This window comes from Podarcis cretensis (assembly GCF_951804945.1).
Source record: "Podarcis cretensis genome assembly, chromosome: 8".
NCBI lineage: Eukaryota > Metazoa > Chordata > Lepidosauria > Squamata > Lacertidae > Podarcis > Podarcis cretensis.
In genome coordinates this window covers 53,759,500-53,778,690 of record NC_137177.1, presented here as the reverse complement: position 1 = coordinate 53,778,690, position 19,191 = coordinate 53,759,500, and the positions used below count along the sequence as shown (strand labels likewise).

General features: G+C 47.5%; 1 protein-coding gene across 7 annotated transcripts in view; it reads right to left on the bottom strand.

Annotated features, from left to right (window-relative positions):
* The window catches only part of GSE1 (Gse1 coiled-coil protein), a 432,608-nt gene that overhangs the window by 63,557 nt on the left and 349,860 nt on the right, over positions 1-19,191 (bottom strand). Inside the window, exon 1 of one of the 7 annotated variants that reach the window (XM_079988701.1) lies at positions 3,505-3,611. The exons of the other annotated variants lie outside the window; for them this stretch is intronic. The gene's annotated coding sequence lies outside the window, so the exon portion shown is untranslated. Of the gene's footprint in view, positions 1-3,504; positions 3,612-19,191 lie in introns of those variants that run through there. 7 annotated transcript variants of the gene reach the window in all.

The following is a 19,191-nucleotide window of genomic DNA, read 5'->3' as shown; positions in this document are numbered from 1 at the left end:
TACACTAAGATTACACACACACACACACACACACACACACACACACACACACACACAGTCTTATGAGTTTTAAAGCAATAAATATTTTTTTAGATTTACCAGACATTGGACTGATGGGAGGCATCTTTCCTTTCTGCCTCCCAGGTCTGTCTTCCGAGAGACCTGGAAGTCATGCCTGAGTGTCTGGTTACAGTCCAGGATGGAGGCTTTGACCTGGACTGCCCTCCAGCCATCTGCGAGGGGCATCAGAAGTGACAGCCAAAACCTTCCCTTGTGACTCCCAGATGCTCCTGCAGGTCAAAAGGCAGCTGTAGCTGGCTGGGCAGGAGGCAGCTTTGCCAAACGGGAAGGGGACAAGCCGTGGATTGCTCAGCCTAGCTGATTTCTCACTTCAAACAGGCCTGCACAACTTGTGACATACTAAGACAGTGTTCCTCGTATTCCTTTATTTATGTTCATTAAAAAAAACACGCTTGGGGAAGCCCAGCCCAAACCACTCACGAAACAGAAGCAGAGCATTCAGAGATTCATGCGGCCAATTGTGCAAGATCTTGTCAAATAAAAAAATTAAGTGTGCAGACTGCAGCAGCAACAGATGGGCACATGTGAAGGAGCATCTCCTCTGCTAGTTTGGGCAAGGCAATCAGCAGGCAAGGCACTGCTTAAGAGCATAAGTAGAGTCCTGCTAGCTCAGGCCAAAGGACCATCTAGTAGTGCAGCATCCTGTTCTCACAACAGCCAACCACATGCCCTAAATGGAATGCCCAGACACAGATCTGACTGTCACAGAAACTCTCCCCACTTGTGATTCCCAGCAACATGTATTCAGAGGCAATTCTATGTAGCCCTCAGAGGTCCACGGTGTGTGGCTTGTGATAAGGATTTCTCATTACAAACTATTTCTGCTTCATACTTTTATTGTGGTGGTTTTATGGTTTGCTGAATATTCGTTAATTTTGTAGTTGTATTTTATTTATTTCAATGTATTTATATTTTATGTATGTATGCATCCTGTCCTAGGATATTACAAGTGAGAGGTGGGTAAGAAATACAAGAAACAAGAAAATAAACAAACCCGAAAGCCATACGCACGTCTCTTCTTAAATCAGGGTGGGATAAGGTGGCAGGTCACCCTGCCAAATTCAATGGGGGTGAGAGGGGGGAAAGTGCTGGGTTAGGGGGCTCCGCATTCACCCAGGTATCAACTGCCTTGGGGTTCCTGCCCACTCCCACACTGGACTTTGGTTCTACTTCCAAGTGTTCTATTCCCCCCACCCCAACACAATTAAGGCAAACACAGCCATCCACCTGACACATATGGATATCTCCAAAGAGTTCAACAATCCTATTTTTGACACCTCTCTGGAACAACCAATGCCGGGTAGTGAAGTTGACAAGTATCCAGTAGGCCCACTAGGATGCTGGTGGGTTTTATTTGGCTAAATGGGTTGCAGCAGGTTGCCCAGGACCCACTGGGCAAGCAAAATACAGTCAGATGGGGCCACTTTTGCCCTGACCGGTTTGTTCTAACAAAAGGTCTGTCCAGATGTAGCTCTTTATCAGTGGAGTAAGAACATTCTACAGTCTTGCAAAAGTTGTTTGGCTAGTACCTTAGAACGGTGTTATCCAGTAAGTCCAGGTCTATCCTACTCCACTTGCAAAATGAATTTAACATGTTGCAAAGCATGAAGAGGAGCTGAGCTGCCTCTTATTGCACTGTGCCCTGACCTAGCAAGCACAGCTGGTTAGGGAAAGGTTATTCTGCTCTTCCTATGCAAAGTTCCACCTGGGTAATGATTCTGAAAGGAAGACATGGGCATGGTACCAAAAACACGTCCAGTATCTGCAGTCCACAATGCCTGCTGAGCAGTTTGCGTCCTACAAGTGTTGATGACTGTTGGGCTAGCAAGGGGTTTTAGCACTGTGTCTTAGTCTGCTCTCTGGAGGCGCCCTAAGAGCTACTCCACGGTTCTCTCTCATGAGCCAATTAGGTTCAACATCTTCTCCTGCCCTTTGTTTTTCTGTCCCAACAGATGCAGTCTCTTCATTAAACTGTCCGCAACTGACATGCAAACAGATGCATTTCCAGGAAAACCACACCCCGCCCTCAACTTTCCTTCTCTAACATACACAGCAAAACACACACACACAGGTGTTTTTCTGTCCAAGGCGGAGAGCTTTTTGTTTTGGCAGGGCTTCTCAGTATGTCTAGATTATTATTTCAAAAACATTTTCAGAGCTTGTCAAGACTGACCCAAACTGACCCAGGGGGACTCCTGAAGCAATCACACCCTTCTCATTTCAGATCAAACCCCAAGATTCCCCTGGTCATATAAGGTTTCTTGCCAAACTGCCCTACACCCCCCCCCCCCGTACTTCCAATAAATGCAGCCTTGCAAAATGCAAAGGATTGCTAGACTTGTAAAGATTAAAGGTAAAGGACCCCTGGATGGTTAAGTCCAGTCAATGGTGACTATGGGGTGCGGTGCTCACCTCGCTTCAGGCCAAAGGAGCCAGAGTTTGTCCACAAACAGTTTTCTGGGTCATGTGGCCAGCGTGACTAAACTGCTTCTGGTGCAACGGAACACTGTGACGGAAACCAGAGCGCATGGAAACGCCGTTTACTTTCCTGCTACATCGGTACCTAGTTATCTACTTGCACTGGTGTGCTTTTGAACTGCTAGGTTGCCAGAAGCTGGAACAGAGCAACGGGAGCTCACTCCATCTTGCATATTCAAACTGCTGACCTTCTGATTGCCAAGCCCAAGAGCCTCAGTGGTTTAGACCACAGTGCCACCCGCATCCCAGCTACACTTGTAAACGGTTCTAGCAAACAATAGTTACAGGACATTGCCCATCTACCCAGTCCACCCCCAACACAGGGTTTCAGCCAGGCCCTAAATTCTAATTTCAGTACCAGGCAGTGTTAGACCATGGAAGGCGACTTCTGAACAAGTACAACAGGAGTAGGTAAATTTAGGGTTGTTGGATCGCCGCTGTCTTTTACTAGACACCCTGCTTCTCAATCTATCAACCAGAGCTGGGTGCTAAATACATACAGTTGAAAATAAAGACCCCCTGAGAAGTCCTGAGCCTAGAAATGTGTTTTCAGTACTGGAACTGAACCCAGCTCACATCTCCTTTCACACCAAAGTCTGCTCCTGGATGGCTTTCTTCATTTCGGCAGCTTAATTTAGGTGGAAAAAGTTGACTTGTTGTCAAAATTATTTAGGAGTCAGAAACCTTTGCTGCGAGTCACCAAGAGAGGTTCCAACCCACCTTCTGCCCACCCTGATATAAAGAGCGTGCCGCCCCTTAAGACGCTGACCACTGCCTTTCTTAAAACACGCTTAAGCACCGTGTGGGAACAGCGGTGTTTCCTGAGCATGTTTTATTTGTGGTGGAGGCTAGATGTTTTGCAAAAATGAAAATGAAGCCTCCCAAAGAAGAAAGTGGGGGGAGGCACCTGGCAAAATCAAAAGAGGACTCTCCATTCAAACTCACCTTCAAAAGGCAAGCAGCAGCCCAGAATTTCCCCTCACAACCAATGGAATCAGAATCCTTCTCCGGCACCCACCTCTCTCTCTCTCTTTCGGCAGAGGCGGCCCACACAGAAGAGGGCGGGATTTCCTGCTTGTGTCCCCTGCCAAATACCACCTGCTGATGCTGCAAGACACACCCTGGGGTGCCAGATAATTTCACCCCTTCCACCCAACTCCTGTTCTTTCCTGTGCTGACAGTCCTGGAAAGAAAAAATTAAAAAAGGGTTGACCTTCTCTGCAGCAGTTAGACAATGCTGGCCTCCTCTCTCTCTCTCTCTCTCTCCATTTTCTGGAAGGTTTCCTGGGCCCTGAGCAGCTGCACAGCAGGCAGAAATCCAACAGATGAACTGCTGCACAGTGCTGAAGTGCACTTCTGAGAAAACAACTTCCACCTGACACTTTGTAGAGGCACAGGACAGAAAGACGTGACAGCCCTCTGTCATCACCTTGCCATTCTGGTGAATTTACACAGCGCCCAGCAAGACCTCTAAATGAAACACATATAGGATTGCAGAAAGCTGCCTTATATCAGCCTATTCGCATAGCTAAGCCAGGACTGTCTTGTTCTCCAGCTAGTCACAGCTTTTCAAGCTCTCCGGCAGAGCAAAGTGTTCCCCACCACCTGTACCTGATCCTTTTAACTTGAGATACAAAGGGTCTGGACCCGGGATCTTCTGGGCACAAAGCCCTCGGCCTTGGTCCCTTCCCGGGTAGCAATCCTTTGTGACCCCTCTATGTTCTTCTCTACCTATACCTTTAACACAACCCAAACAGGTTTTCTTTTTGCCGCTTTTGTGCACTTGCCAACTCCAGAGGTACCTGAGCCCTTCCAGAGCCAGGATTTCAGCTAGCCAAGCCAGCTATTTATTTACTGAAGTTATAAACCCATGTCTTTTGGGGTCTAGCAGCAGACCCACAGGGCATCTTACCCCCTCCAAAAGAAACTATGTTAACTTGTTGGTAAATGTTTGTCACAAGTTTGTCACAGCAGCACTGCAGCTAAAAACCTTCATCTGAAAAATGCCTTCTAAAAAATATTAATCACAAGTTACACCTGTATCCTACTATTCCTTTCAAAGAGCTCAAGGTAGCATACAAAGGTTCTCCTCCACCCTTACACTGTCATATTAAACTCACAAGAAACATCTTTTTCATACATATTATAGGTGACCGTTTTAGGTTGTTTTTATTTTTGTTTTCAGTGCTTGCTTCTGCAAGTCACTTTGAGTTTACCTTGTGAAAAAAGTGACTTACAAGTGTAAGTCACCATCACTACTGTCATCATTCTGGGAGATGACTGAGGCCAGGCATCACCTCTTAGCCTAAGGCCACACATTTGACTTTCATGGCTAAGGGTGACTCTTGTCAGGAGAGATTCAAGCACATACTGGAAATGTAGGTTTGTTCATTTAAAAGTGGAATAAAGCTCTCCGTGGCACTAGGGAAGGGATGAGGAACTTCTGTGGGCCTCCACACACACTCCAGCCAACATGGCCAATAGTCAGTGATGATGGGATTTGTAGTCCAGCAACATCTGGAGTGCTACTGTTTTCCCACCACTGCTCTAGCCCGACATATGGACTTTTGTGGGTTAGGAAAGTGATGGGGAAATGCACTGGGAAGTGAAAGATTAACAAATGATTGATGAGAAGATGTGTAAACACCCTGCAAGAAGTAAGAACCATGGCCCATTTAGTCCAGCATCCTGTTCTCTCAGTGCTCAACCAGTTGCCTCTGGGAAACTTGCAAGCAGGATTTGAGAATAAGAGCACTCTCCTCTCCTGGGGTTTCCAGCAACTGGTATTCTGAACAATTACAGCCCCCCAATGAATGTCTGTTGTTTGTTGCCCAGCAAACAAATCAGAATGAACATTCAATGAATACCGAATATGATTTAACTTCCATGTAAGTTTTGTGCAAGCAAAACAGGATGAATGCTTAATAAACAGGTCATCTGGAGGAGCCCTGAATGGGAATTTAAACCCAGGTCTGTGGACGTCCCACAGAGCAAGGAAGAGACTAAGTGATTGCCAAAACCCAGGAGCCTGCTAGTTAAACAGAACTTTCCTTCAAGGCAGGTTTTCAAAACCAATTAAGCGGAAGCGTGTGTGTGTGTGTGTGCGCGCGCGTACACACACACACACACACACACACACACACACACACACTGGAAGAGTGATGCAACTGTAATTTGGTATTAACCCAGTGAAGTTGATTTGTTTATTGGCTTTGTTCATCACTTTTTGCAACGAAGTCTCAAAGTGACTTACAAAAATATGTAAACGACAAAGTAACTTACACAAATATTTAAGCTACAGAAAGCTGATTGTTCCCTACAACAAATAAGCCGGAGAGATGAAGCAAGAAATATATGCACCACTGAAGGAAAGATTATGAAGTGAATGGATTTTCAAGAAAGATCAGTGCTTACAAGCACACACGCGTGCACACACACGGTAGCAGTATGCGTATCCCACCACAACCATCACTAAGATGTAGGATAATAGTTTCCTGCTAGGAAAAATAAAGGACCTCAGCAACCAGGTATACTTGTGGCAGGCACTTTGACCAAGATATGCTGTATCTCAGAAGCTGTATTGCAGACTGGAAGATCTTACAGGTTCACTCTCAATCAGGAACAGGGCAAAGAGTCCTTAAGTCAGGACTCTGAGGTCTAACATTCTATTTTCTGCCATTGCCTTGGCCTGCCTTATGCACAAAAGTGGCTTGCCCTTTTACACAGGGCAGAGTGCAGGTGGGTGGGAAGGGACCACAACGGACTCCAGTGTCAGTGAACTCATTTACAAGGTCTGTCAAAACAGTGTGAAGTGCTCTTGGATAGAAGTCGCCTTTTGCCAAGAAAGGGGCAAGCGGGGTTGCTTCTTCAGGCATACTGTATTGAATACGGAGTGTAAGATAATGTGTGTGTGACAGACAGAAAGAGAGAGACAGAGACAGGGGAAACCTCTTGGTATGAAACACAACCTCAAGCTCCATTCCTGTGCCCTAAGGTGGTGGGTATGAGGGAGTTGGGGGGGGGGGGAAGCCAGGTGTTCATCACCTTACCAATTCATGAAAAATACCCAAGGCAGAGTACAATATACTACAATGGACCCATAAGCTCCCTGAGAGCTGTAGGTCCCAGAATTCTCATAGACTTGAACAGCTCCTGGTATCTTGTCTCAAACGTCTAAAGATTCAAACAGGATTGTTGGAGGCTGCAGACGCATGAATGAGAAAACCTTCCTCTTACAGCTCCTCTGCTTCAGGGCATCATCTCATTCCTGGAGGCCCTCTCTATGCCACTGGCAGCGCCCGACAGGCAGTTAGCTCCCTTGGCATTGCTGTGCCTGGCGCAGGTGTGTTCTACTCCAAGACATCCCCCCCCCTCACCCGACAGCCGGGCCTTTGAGGAGCCCCAAGCGTGTTTGTCAGCACTTGCCTGGCACTGCTGCTGAGGCAGGCGCCACACACGCCCCGTGTCTTTGCCCTCGGCGGGAAACTGAGAGCTGGGAACCTGCCATCCTCTCCCCATCTGTTGCTGATGATGCTGGCAGGTTTCTGGCAAGGGGGAGCTGCCCAGAGCAGCAAAAGCAGAACCTGTCTGCCTGCCGAGTGAGCTGGTGGGTGGGTTGCATGTGCGTTTGGAAGGGGGTTTGGAAATAAACCAAGACAGGCAAGCAGCAGGCGAGGACAAAGGAGGACTGAAACGTGCATATTACACCCAAATCCCCTTGGCTCTGAAGAACTGCTTAGGCTGAACTCATATGCAGGGCAGTGGAGCACAGGTCTGCCGGTGAAGAAGGTGGGTCCCTCCTGGGATCAAAGCAGCACAAGGAGAGGCGCTTCCACTGCCTCAGGAGGACATGGAAGAAGCAGAGGGATGTAAGAATGTATGTGCTTTCTTGCAGGGGTGGGGAGGAGGGGAACACAGGAAGCTGCCATTAGTCCACCTGGCTCAGTATTGTCTGCACTGACTTGCAGTGGCTCTCCATGGTTTTAGATTGGATGTTCCCTACCCTACTGGGAGACACTAGGAATTGAACCAAGAACCTTCTGCATGTAAGGCAGGTGCTCTGCCACTGACCTATGACAAAACAATATGAGGAACATAGGAAACTGTGTTATACATAGCCAGCTACTACTCTAACCAGTTCAGTATTGACTGTACACTAACTGGCAGAAACTCTCCAGGGTTTCACACAGGAGTCTCTCCCTATCTGGAGATGCTGGGGATTGAACCTGGGGCAACCTGAATGTAAAGCAGGTGCTCTGCCACTGAGTTATCGCCCTTCCCCTGGGTCCCAATAAAGCTTCCTGCTACAGAGACTCAACAGGTGTCCAGATACAGACTCCATGTTTATTGCTCACTGGCTACAGGGCAAAGAGCTGCTATCGGCACATGCGAAAGTTTCACTGAAAACATCAAACTGCTTCTCATACTGGAGGCAGTTCTCACATTCAGCTGCAGGTCACTGAGTGGAGAGATATCAAAGAGACATAACATGTATGTGTAAATCACTGGTTGTGTTATTTGTGCCTGGGAACAGTCACCCCCGCCCCCTTAGTTCAGCTTACCTAAGAGTCCTTGCTGGATTAGCCCAAAGATCTGCCTACTCTGGCCTCCTGTTTCTCAAGATGGCTAGCCAGATGCCTCTGGAAAGCTCACAAGTCAAGTGTCAAGGCAAGCGCCAGCCATGGTTTGCCCCTCCCCCAACCACCAGAGGTTTGTAGTGAGCAAAGCCTCTGTATTTTGCTGCATGTGGCTTGGCTCACTGGTTGGAGTCATCTGGAACAACCAGGTCTCTGCTTAGGGCACATATGCTCAATCCTGGTTTACATCAATTCATCCAGAGAGACTAATGCATGGAAGCAGAGACTGAAGTCTCTGTGGCCTTCCGGCCCTAGCCAAATGCTCCAAATGTCACAGTTGCTTGTTCTCTGTTGGTTTCAAGTGCTTTGGTTTGAATTGTTTTGAAGGGCTCCAAAGAGCTGAGCACTAACAACATCCCCCACTCACCCAGGATGTACTCATGGGTCAGAGAAGCTGCATTCGCTGTAGCAGCCACTAGGAGGCAGCAACCGGCCAGCTGTTGCTCTGCTCACCCACCCATCCTGGTACCCAAGGAGCCAGCTGCTCTGAAGAACCAGGTGACTCTTTTATTCTTCTATCCCTCATAGAAGAGGCCCACTCTAGGCTGTGAGTCTCTGACCCAAGCTAGATGTGATGCCATTCAAACAGTATACAACAGAGTGAATGGATTTTTAAAAAGTAAATTTCAGGCACAGAATGGCGACTCTCTCCTCTGTTTTTGGCCCTGTTCTCAGAATGGAAAATACTGATGCTCCCATTTTGGAACATCTGTCTGTCTGTTTGTCTGTCTGTCTGTCAAATGCTTCTGGATCAGGAAGGAGCCTGCAAGGAAGCAATAGAGCAGTGGTTCCCAAACTTCCCCCTCATGGATCATTTGAAATATTGATGAAGGTCTTGGTGGAGCTCTTAATAATTTTTCTGCTTGTAGTAACAATTGTAATGCACTGTGCTAGGTGAATGGTTTTTAATTGTATTTTTACAGACAGGCTGTGGACCACCTGAATGAAGATCATGCACCAGAGTTTCGTAAACTCCTGGGTCTAGAGAGTCCAACTATATGCTCCCAATTCACCAATAGTAGAGTTGCCTCCAAGTTTCATACTGGGACAATTAGCATAGGGACCACACACTACATAAGCTGGGCCTGGGCCTGGGCCTGTGCTCTAGACAAGCAGAACCTCACTGGGGCAGCTCCTCCTTATGGAATGCAGGCAGGCAGGCAGCCACACCAGCGCCAGGGGCCCACAAGCACTGTTACAAACCTCCTCATTCAGGCTGTGATGTGGAGGAGAGGAGTACCCTCACATCAACTCCTCCCTGTCCCCCCCCCCAAAAAAAAAACCCCTTCACATCTCAGGGTAGGGAGTGCAAGGGAGAAAGTCAGACTTTATTGGCTTCCAGAAGCAACAGTTGGCTACCAAGCCCAACCAAAACTGAAGGTCTTTCCTGGCTCTTTGCAAACAACTCCCCATGCCACAGTCCCAGTCAAGACATACCCTGAATTTACTTGGGGGGAAGGGGCTAACAACGTGTACATCTTGCTTGGCCTTGACACCGCTAAACAGACTGGATACTATTTCTTATTTTTAAAAGCGTATGAGGGAGAAATATGTGTACATAGATAGACAGATTAATAGCTCAGGAAGATTTAGGAGAATAAGAAGTGAACAAGGCTTAAGCTGAAGTAAAACCTGGCCTAAGAAGCAGTTTCAAGTGCCAGGAAACATAAAAGTACAAAAAGGCTATCAAAACATGCACAGAGTTCACTTGCCACCCCTCTAAGGACAGTCATCTCCTGAAGTTTGGAATATAGGGCTTCTGGTCTGGAAGGATAGCTTAAAACTAAGGCTTCAACTCCTTCCCCAGATTCTGTTTTCAAATATAGTACTGGGAGAAGGTCTGTGCCACCTGGCGTCCTAAATTCATGCCAAGCCCAGCGCTAACCTAAACCTCTCTTCTGCCTCCCCCCTGCCCTGCTTCATAAAATATGGCAGGTCAGGCTCTCTGGAGCCCTGGCATCTGAAGGATACACCAATTACCTGGCAGCGGCAGCAGGTGTGCAGGGAGATTTATAGTCTCTCGCAAAGAGCAGCAAGGTAAGCGTGCTGCGAGTAGAGGGAGAAGCAGCCCATAAATCAGGGGATGCAGGGAGGGAGGGATGCAGGGAGGGAGGGAGGGGCGGATGGGAGCTCCTCTCCCTTCCTTGCCCTTACACCAGCAAGGCCAGCTCACTTGGTAGAAACTGCCAGAGCCCCTACAGGCAGGCTCCACCTGGCACCCGGGAAAGGTTGCCAGGAGACGTAGAGCGTGTGCAGGTTCAGCAGCGTCAGTTAAACTCCTGGCTGGCTTGGCAGCGCGCAGGCACCTTGAAAGGGCCATAATGATAGTCAAGCACCCTTCAGGAGCTTGCTGCCATTGAACTCAGCCCGCGCCGGCTGCCGGCTGCTCAAAAAAGGCAGCTATTTTGAGCTTATGGGAGCGAAAGCAGCGGAACTAATAATTTATTACCAAATGTGATTGGGAGAGCGGCTTGCTCTCTTCCTCTCTGGCTCATAGAGCAGAAAAGGCAGAAAACCAAACCCAGAGCACGCTGCTCGCCCACTCTGAATGGCCGAAGTGTTTGGAAGGAGGGAGAAGGAGAGAAGCACTTGCAGTTGGGGGCAGTGGGGAGCATGGGGAGAAAGGCACACTTGTGTGTTGGCGAGGATGGGGAAGGAAAGCTTCCTAACAGATCAGAGAAGCAAAAAGACGAAGGAGGAGGAAAAGAGAGAACAAAGCAACAATCCAAGGGAAACTTCAGACAATCCAAGGGAGGGAATGATACATAGGCAGTGCACAAGTTGCTCCTGTTTCCCCTTGGGAGGGTGATTACATTTTACTGACACAGGAAAGGAAAGGGTTTGCTTTTTTGAAATAAGGGTTTCTGAGGCTGAAGGCAGATGCAAAGAGAGGCCCTTATGCCCAGATCCTGAGGCATGCATGTGGTGTATGCATGCTCAAAGATGAGGGGAAGGCCCTCTGCATATGTTCAAAGAAACAACAATTGAGGGTGGGAAAGGGCTTTCCTCTGCTCAAATGTGCCCAACCTTTTGTCCCTCTAGCCACTTGCCTCTCAATCCAGAGCTGCCCCAAAGCACCCCCTGCCTTTTCTCTGGGGTCTGCAGCAAACTCTCCACTGGCATGCAGGAGGGTGAATGGCTGAAGAAACAGGTGTGCAAGTGAACACAAACTGTACTAGCCGCAAGGGCACAAGTGTGTCTCTATGCACAAGAGCACAAAAACGTGTTTGCACATGTCCATACTGGAACCGGTTGAGAAGGGCACACACATCTCCTACTTTGCTCTTGTTGGAAAATCCCCTTTTAAAAAACAAAATCTACCAACATTCATTTCAGATCTGAAAAGGAACCCTGATGTGAGGCAGCATTTTCACAGATGCACTTTGGTCTCCGAAAGCCTGGTGTTGATGTAATGGTACATCCTAACAATGGTTATGAGACTGCAAGAAGGCCCTAGCCTGCCTTCTCCACTTCAAATTCTCTTTTGCTTTTCCTTGATGACTTTGTGACTTGGCTCCTAGGCCTCTTTGTTGGAGACTCTGCAAACCAACACAACTGAAGGTCAGGTGTTGCTTAAGGTCCGTGTAGGCCTTTGACACTGGTTGGACATCACTGTCTGCTTTAAACAGGTTCTCGTGTTTGAACCACAGTAGTGACAACTTTAGTTAATGCCACTCAGGTTTCCTGTTTAACAGGGTTTGCAAACATGCTTCAAATGTTGGTTAAGATGACAAGTCTGGTTAATGTTACACTGGGTTAGCTTGGTACAGATATTATAATGAGGCATGGATGAAGTTGACAAGGGAGTGCTGGAAAGATAAGGAGGGGAGGGCTGCACAGTCCCAATCTCTGAATCTAAGAGCTCACCCTGCTTCATGTGCATGGAGAGGCCACAGAAAAAGCTATGTGGTACATGCTTTTATTAATAAATATGCTTAGGCTAACCTAGGTGGGCCAACAGCCATCCATGGTGCTGATGAAATACTTAGTGAACCTGACTCAGGATCAATACACAAAGCAGTCAAGGCAGAAAAGAGCCAACTTCATTCACCTCTTCAAGTCAGGTACATGAGTGACAGGGCACATCAAGGATCCTGTGATCCACTCTAGTGATGGCATGCATGGAAACCAGAGGTGGTGGTTTGTCGAGATGAACGATCATGGCATAGGCCCTGATCACAACTAACAATACCACCACACCACTGGACAAAAGCTGCAGTGAGCTGGTCTCCCTGTACCCTTGCTGGCCCTTAACAGAGACACACAGGATTACTGAGCAAGTCACACAGCTCTCAGACCCACCAAACACTCAGTCTCTTGTGCTTCTAAGCTGCTCCTCAGTGGCAGCCAAGTGTGTAAACGAGCCCCTTCCAGGAGGTCGCAATGGCTGGCAAGACGCTGCATTAACTTCAAAACCTGCATTTTCAAACCAGTCATAAAACTCATTATGTACAGATATCACCCCCACATATACTTCCCAGCGTGGATCCCAAATGCAGTAAACTCAGTTTTCTAATCTTATACATTTGTCAGAAAGTATATAATAATCAAGAAGCTGGGGAGGCTGCCTAAGCCTTCATCTCTCAGATCCAAAACCAGTTCATCATTTCCAGGACCCTCCTGGCTCCCACATAGATGCTAAAGAATGGGGGGGGGGGTTATATTAGTTAAATCAAGTACTGGTAGGGAAGGACCATAGCTCAGTGGTAAAGGTAAAGGTACCCCTGACCATTAGGTCCAGTCGTGGCTGACTCTGGGGTTGTGGCGCTCATCTCGCTTTATTGGCTGAGGGAGCCGGCGTACAGCTTCTGGGTCATGTGGCCAGCATGACTAAGCCGCTTCTGGCAAACCAAAGCAGTGCACGGAAATGCCGTTTACCTTCCCACCAGAGCGGTACCTATTGATCTACTTGCATTTTGACGTGCTTTCGAACTGCTAGGTTGGCAGCACCTGATTTGCAGGAAGAAGGTCTCAAATTCAATCCCTGACAACATCTTCAGGTAGGGCTGGTGATGTCCCCTGCCTGAAACCCTGGAAATAATACTGATCAGGAAATAATATTGATCATCCTTAGAAGGCTGTTGTAAGGACTAGAAGAAGACAGTAGAGGTGAAGCACTTTGAACACTAGAAAATGCTATTCAAATACCAACTTAAACATTCTGCACATGCCAGGAAACAAGGCAGAAGCTAGGCATGATCCACAAGCATTCAAGCCTAATGTTGGAGTGTCATGTCAGCAGCTGGGGGGAAAGCTTCCACTCTGGAAGCCAAGTTTTTCTGATCCCAGGCTAGGTATCCCCTTGGCAGAGTCACCCCCAGGAGAATGTACACTGGAGACATACAGCAAAAAGTTGCTCTTCTCTATAGCTTGAATGAAAAGGAACTAGGTTTGTGAAAAATATCTAGATAGAAACAAAGACACACATTTTCACTGCCCAACAGGGAAGGCATCTCTGACACTTAACGGGCGCTTTAAAAAGACGGATAAGAAAAAGAAAGGAGGGAAGCAAGGAATCCTCAGGAGGTACAACATTCCTAATCCTAGAAAGGGCTACAACCTTTGATGAGAGATACCCACTTGAAAGTAATAAGTGGGAATCAACCAGGTAAAGCTCCCCTGGTGTAGCAGGAAGGGCTACACCACTTGAATTTATTTGGCACAGAGCTGCTAATGGCACAGATCCTTTTGTCGGTGATGAAGGGTACAGTCTGACCTTGGTCCAAATCCAAGCACAGGATAAATGGGCCTTGCAAAAGTCTACAAAAAGTCCCTGGCTTGTCTGCCCAGAACTTACTATTGCAAGACCTTTGCGACATGACAGCTTCCTGAAAATAAACAGGAATGTGCACTTTCCGTTGCAAAGGCTTCTGAGCTTGATTTTGAGGCTGGGATGCAAAGCAGGGAGCAGCATTTGGTGAAGGTGTGGTTGCCAGCTTGTTTGTTTGGATTGTTGTGGCCTTCTACGTTGGCATCCCTGAAGGCAAACACAATGTCTCTAACCACACACTCAGCACCTTGGGCTCCACCACAAACTGGGCACGTGTGGATGAAACTGGGGAAGGAATGACTTTGCTTATTATAATTTTTTATCAAAACCTGTGATTCCTGCTGAGCTGGTTACATTGCTTTCCGTCCCTCATTAAAAATATCTGAAGTGCACCTACAGCATGCTTCATTAGCTAATTAATTAGGCGACTGACTGGAGCCTGGAGATCTCATCTCTTGTTGGTCATGTTCTTCCAGGAAACCTGGCTAGGAGAGTCAAGCCAGGCTTTCTTTCTTTCTTTCTTTCTTTCTTTCTTTCTTTCTTTCTTTCTTTCTTTCTAGCAGGGAGCAAAACAGAAATGCCTGAATAAGCTGAAGAGCTCATACACGGAGGGTTCTGTGTTCTCCTGGGAAGAGGACCTGGGGCAGAAGACCTGACACAACTGGAAAGAAGCCACAACCATTGCCAGACCTCCAATTTTAATTTAAATCAGCTTCAAAGCTGTTAATCAGTTACAGCTCCAAACGAAGACAGGATTCAGACAACTGGGAGCCACTTGAAAGCTTAGTACATGATGTTATTTGCGATAGCTCACAGAGGCCTCTGCAAGAAAAGCTGGGGTTGCTGCCCTTCGACTCTCACAATATCCAAGAGGCAGCTGAGCCTACCAGCTTTCACACAATGGGCACATGTACTGCATTTTACAATGTTGAATCAAACCACTGAATCAAACCACTGGTCTAACTAGCCATGCACTGTCTACTGTCCAGGTTCTCTGTTAAGAGACGTCTTTTCAACAGGAGATGCCAGGGATTGCAGATGAAACCTTCTGCATGCAAAAGGTGCTCTCGAGCACTCCCCATGACCCAAGCTTACAAACAACCACCTCTTGCAGGTGCAGATTCTTGGGGGAATGACAACTGCATGCTTCTCTGCTTTCTTAATCCACTCCAAGGAGCAGAGATCTCATGGTGGGGCTATGAGGGATGTCCAAAAAGTTACACTCCCCTGGGTTCCTTGGTTGTGGGGAGAAAGCACAACTGATATATTTGTTTCAACCTGGTTTATGTTTACTGTATAGTATTGGTGCTCCGTTTGGTAATTGCTACAGAGCTGTAGGGGTTTGGTGGTGGAGAGGCTAAATCAAATTGTTGTTTTTCCTGGCATGAATATAGGTAAAGGTAAAGGTACCCCTGCCCGTACGGGCCAGTCTTGACAGACTCTGGGGTTGTGCGCCCATCTCACTTAAGAGGCCAGGGGCCAGCGCTGTCCGGAGACACTTCCGGGTCACGTGGCCAGCGTGACATCGCTGCTCTGGCCAGAGCCAGAGCCAGAGCCAGAGCCGCACACGGAAACGCCGTTTACCTTCCCGCTGGTAAGCGGTCCCTATTTATCTACTTGCACCCGGAGGTGCTTTTGAACTGCTAGGTTGGCAGGCGCTGGGACCGAGCAGTGGGAGCGCACCCCGCCGCAGGGATTCGAACCGCCGACCTTTCGATCGGCAAGCCCTAGGCGCTGAGGCTTTAACCCACAGCGCCACCTGCGTCCCGCATGAATATGGCATGAATATGGAGTGACATAAATGCCATTTCCCCACAAGGAGGAAGAGGGCCATTTGGTTCAGCCCTAGCTCTGCTGCATACTTAGCAGAGTGGATAATCCAGTCTTAAAGGCAGGGGTAAGTAAATAAGGCAGCCCTACAGGCCAAACAGAACAGCTGCTATAAGCAGGGTTCAATCTCAGATATGCCACAGCCACCACGGCCACCCACTTCTCATCCCACCCCCACCTCCTAAATTTCAGTCACAGGGATTAGCCTGGCACACATAAAGCAATGTTAAGTGCAGTTTCTGAGCAAGTTTGAATCCCAGCATTCCTGATTCTCAAAATCATGTACACACAAAACTGGGGCTGTGTGGGGCTACCCTTTACTCCTCACTTAATCTCTACTTGGTAACTTTTTCAACAGCTTTATATGTTCGTTTTTATTTTTTTAAAAACCCACCACCACCCCAAAATCCCAAGGTATACATTGAAAATGCCATGTAAGAATAGACAGCAATCTATAGCATACATGGCCACCCAAAAAATCTAGATGTCTGTGAGACTTTAGAATTTTTCTTATCCATATAATCAATAAAACTGTACCAGACAGTTGTAAACGAGTCTGTCCTTTATCCAGTTATATTATCCAGCTGTATTATCCAGCTGTAGTGTCAACTCTTATTAAGTCAATTTAATAAGGATACACCTTGAAGGGCTTTCCAAAATTGGGCTAGAACAAGCCTAGCTGCTAACAATAAATAACTAATAAGAGATTTAAATGAAATAACTACATTCTGACCCTGAAATATATTCAATAAAGCTAACTCGAGGGACTGATTTGACTTGTTGACCAGTGATATTATGTATCTCTAGGAACACTGTCACCTAAAAACCTGACATCTTAACACAATACTCAGTAACTTTCTTGTGGTGCACGCTTAGCTATGCGCAGGATTAGGGCAAGTGGTGGCCTTTCTCTCTCCATTTCCTGCCAGCACTGCTTTCGTTCTTGTTCCTCTGCAGAGCAAGACTGCTCTAATCCAACAATGCAAGGGCAGGGAGAAAAACCACTCTTGGAATAATCTCTCTCTTTAGACGGCATTTCAATTAGACGGACTATCAGAGCAGCTTTAATTGGCTCCCAGAAAGAAGCCTCCTTGGTGGAGATTAGCCCGGTATCTCAGCCTGCTGTGAGTTCTGCTGCGGTAAACATTCTTCACCAACCCTCTTCACAGCGCCCGCAATGACTGCCCTGGCCTGGATGCTGGCTGGCGGTGGGCGTATGTGAGTGCGCATCACTCTGGTGAGCTGGATTCAATCTCTCCTTTGGACACAGGCTCACGGTGTGGCCTTGGCTGAGTTCTCTCAGAGCCTCAGTTTTCCATTTGGACAAAATTAAAAACGCTGTGTGAGCTGCGTTAGAGCATGGAAAGCCACTGTGGCTAACAGTGAGGAGTGCAATCTCCACAAAGCCATTGCTTGATATTTGCTAACTCACACCACAACTTCCTGCACAGCTCAAGGCGTGAACAAACCAACATGGTGCTTTTCAAATGACCCTGCCATTTCAGCTGCCAAAGAACCCTTTATGTCTGCTACTGAACCCTTGTACATTGCTGAGAATCCTTGGGCATATCCCAGGGTCCACAATGTACTTCTCCCAATGGTGCTCTGTGTTAGGATTCACCCAAATCAGGACTCCTGAAAGAACTAATACATTTGCCAGTGATAAGAAGCACAACATTCTGACTTGGATATCCTGGGTATTCAGTCTGCGACCTTCTGTATGCAGAACAAGAAGCCTTACCTCCGAGCTATGGAAAGGGCCACCTAGCTCAGCAGTAGGCCACCTGTTTTACATGTGGAAGGTTAATGGTTTAATCCCTGGTGTCTTTAGGTAGAAATGGGGGAAATCACCTGCCTTGAGAGCCACTGCCAGTCAGTGTAGACAATACTGAGTAACACAAACCAATGATCTGACTCAGCATGAAGGCAGCTTCCAACGTTCCTGTGACCCAATGAGAGCCAACATGCCATACCTAGAGCCTGAGAATGCCATGCTCTGTAAAGCTACGACAACAGTGAACTCCACACATCTGGCTGGGCAATCATGCCAGTGCCAGACCCTCCATCATCAGCCTCAAATCCTCAAGAGCAAAAGAGATAATGAACACATCATGGACCCATGCTGAACTCTAGAGCTGAAGACACTGCACTTTTCACCAGCCCTATCTGGAGGGCGGTAGAGGTGGAGGGGAAGTAGGATGACAACAACACAACGGCCCTGCTGAGGATCTAGGAAGGTGGTCTGAAGGACCAACTATAAAACTGTTCAATCATTATCAAACAGTTGCTCATGCAACAGCTCTGCAGGGATAGGTCCTGTGAATTTGGCTTTCCTTGCCAAGAACCCTCCATGCCTGCTCAGATGCTGCCCCCTCATAATAATAGGACAGTGTGTGAACCCAAATTTATCATAAAGCATTCCCAATAACCCTCTGTGACTGCAAGGATTAATGGCTGCCAAGCTGTCTTCCACAAAAGCTTGCCCACCATCACCAACCCTGTCAGCAAGGAGCCACTGATACACCTCTAAGAAAACCTTAGAGCACAGTATGGAAAGCAGTGCCTTAACACAGCCTTTGCCAAGCTAGTGCTCTCCTGATCATTTGAACTACGACTCCTATCCGTCATGCTGGCTAGGGCTGATGGGAGATGTGGTCCAAAACATTTGATCTAATGGGCACATGGGGATTTAGATAATTTCTTCCTGCCTTGCACCTTATCCGTCCCTCAGCATGGCCCAATCCCCTGGAAACTATGCACCAAGGACCCCCCCCCCGCAGCAGGGAGGCTTGCTTCTAAATACAGTGCTGAGTTATATGCAAACAACATCCATGAAGGAGCTGTGGCTCAGTGGTAGAGCAGCTGCTTTGCATGCGTAAGGCCCCAGGACCAATCCTCATTATCTCCAGCTAGGGCAGGAAACAGAACCTGTCTGGAATCCTGGAGAGCCATTGCTACTCAGTGTAGACAATTCTGATCTAGCTTCCTGTTTAAAATGCTTCCAACTAAACACATGTAAAGAGTGTACTATGTGAACTAAAGACTGCTCAGCTTTCTCCATGTCCTCTTTGGGTGGAAACTGAAGCCTTCCACCCTTCCTGAGCCTCTGGTTGCCCTATTAGCCCATTCAGTTTTTATAGGCTCGTTCATCGATCATTCGGCTGTGGATCATTGATCTGGCAAATGACAACAAGCCAGCTAATAAGAGCCTGTTTTGAGAGCACAGGCACCAGGGGAAACAAGAGAGAGGCAGCATGCCCGAGCTGGCAAGAATACCACTCTGGGGTATGTGATCACAGCATTGAAAGAGGACAGCATCCATCCGTCACTCCTCTGCAAGCATTAATACAAGCCAAGACAGAGGATGGCTGCTATGACCAACAGCTAGACTCAATA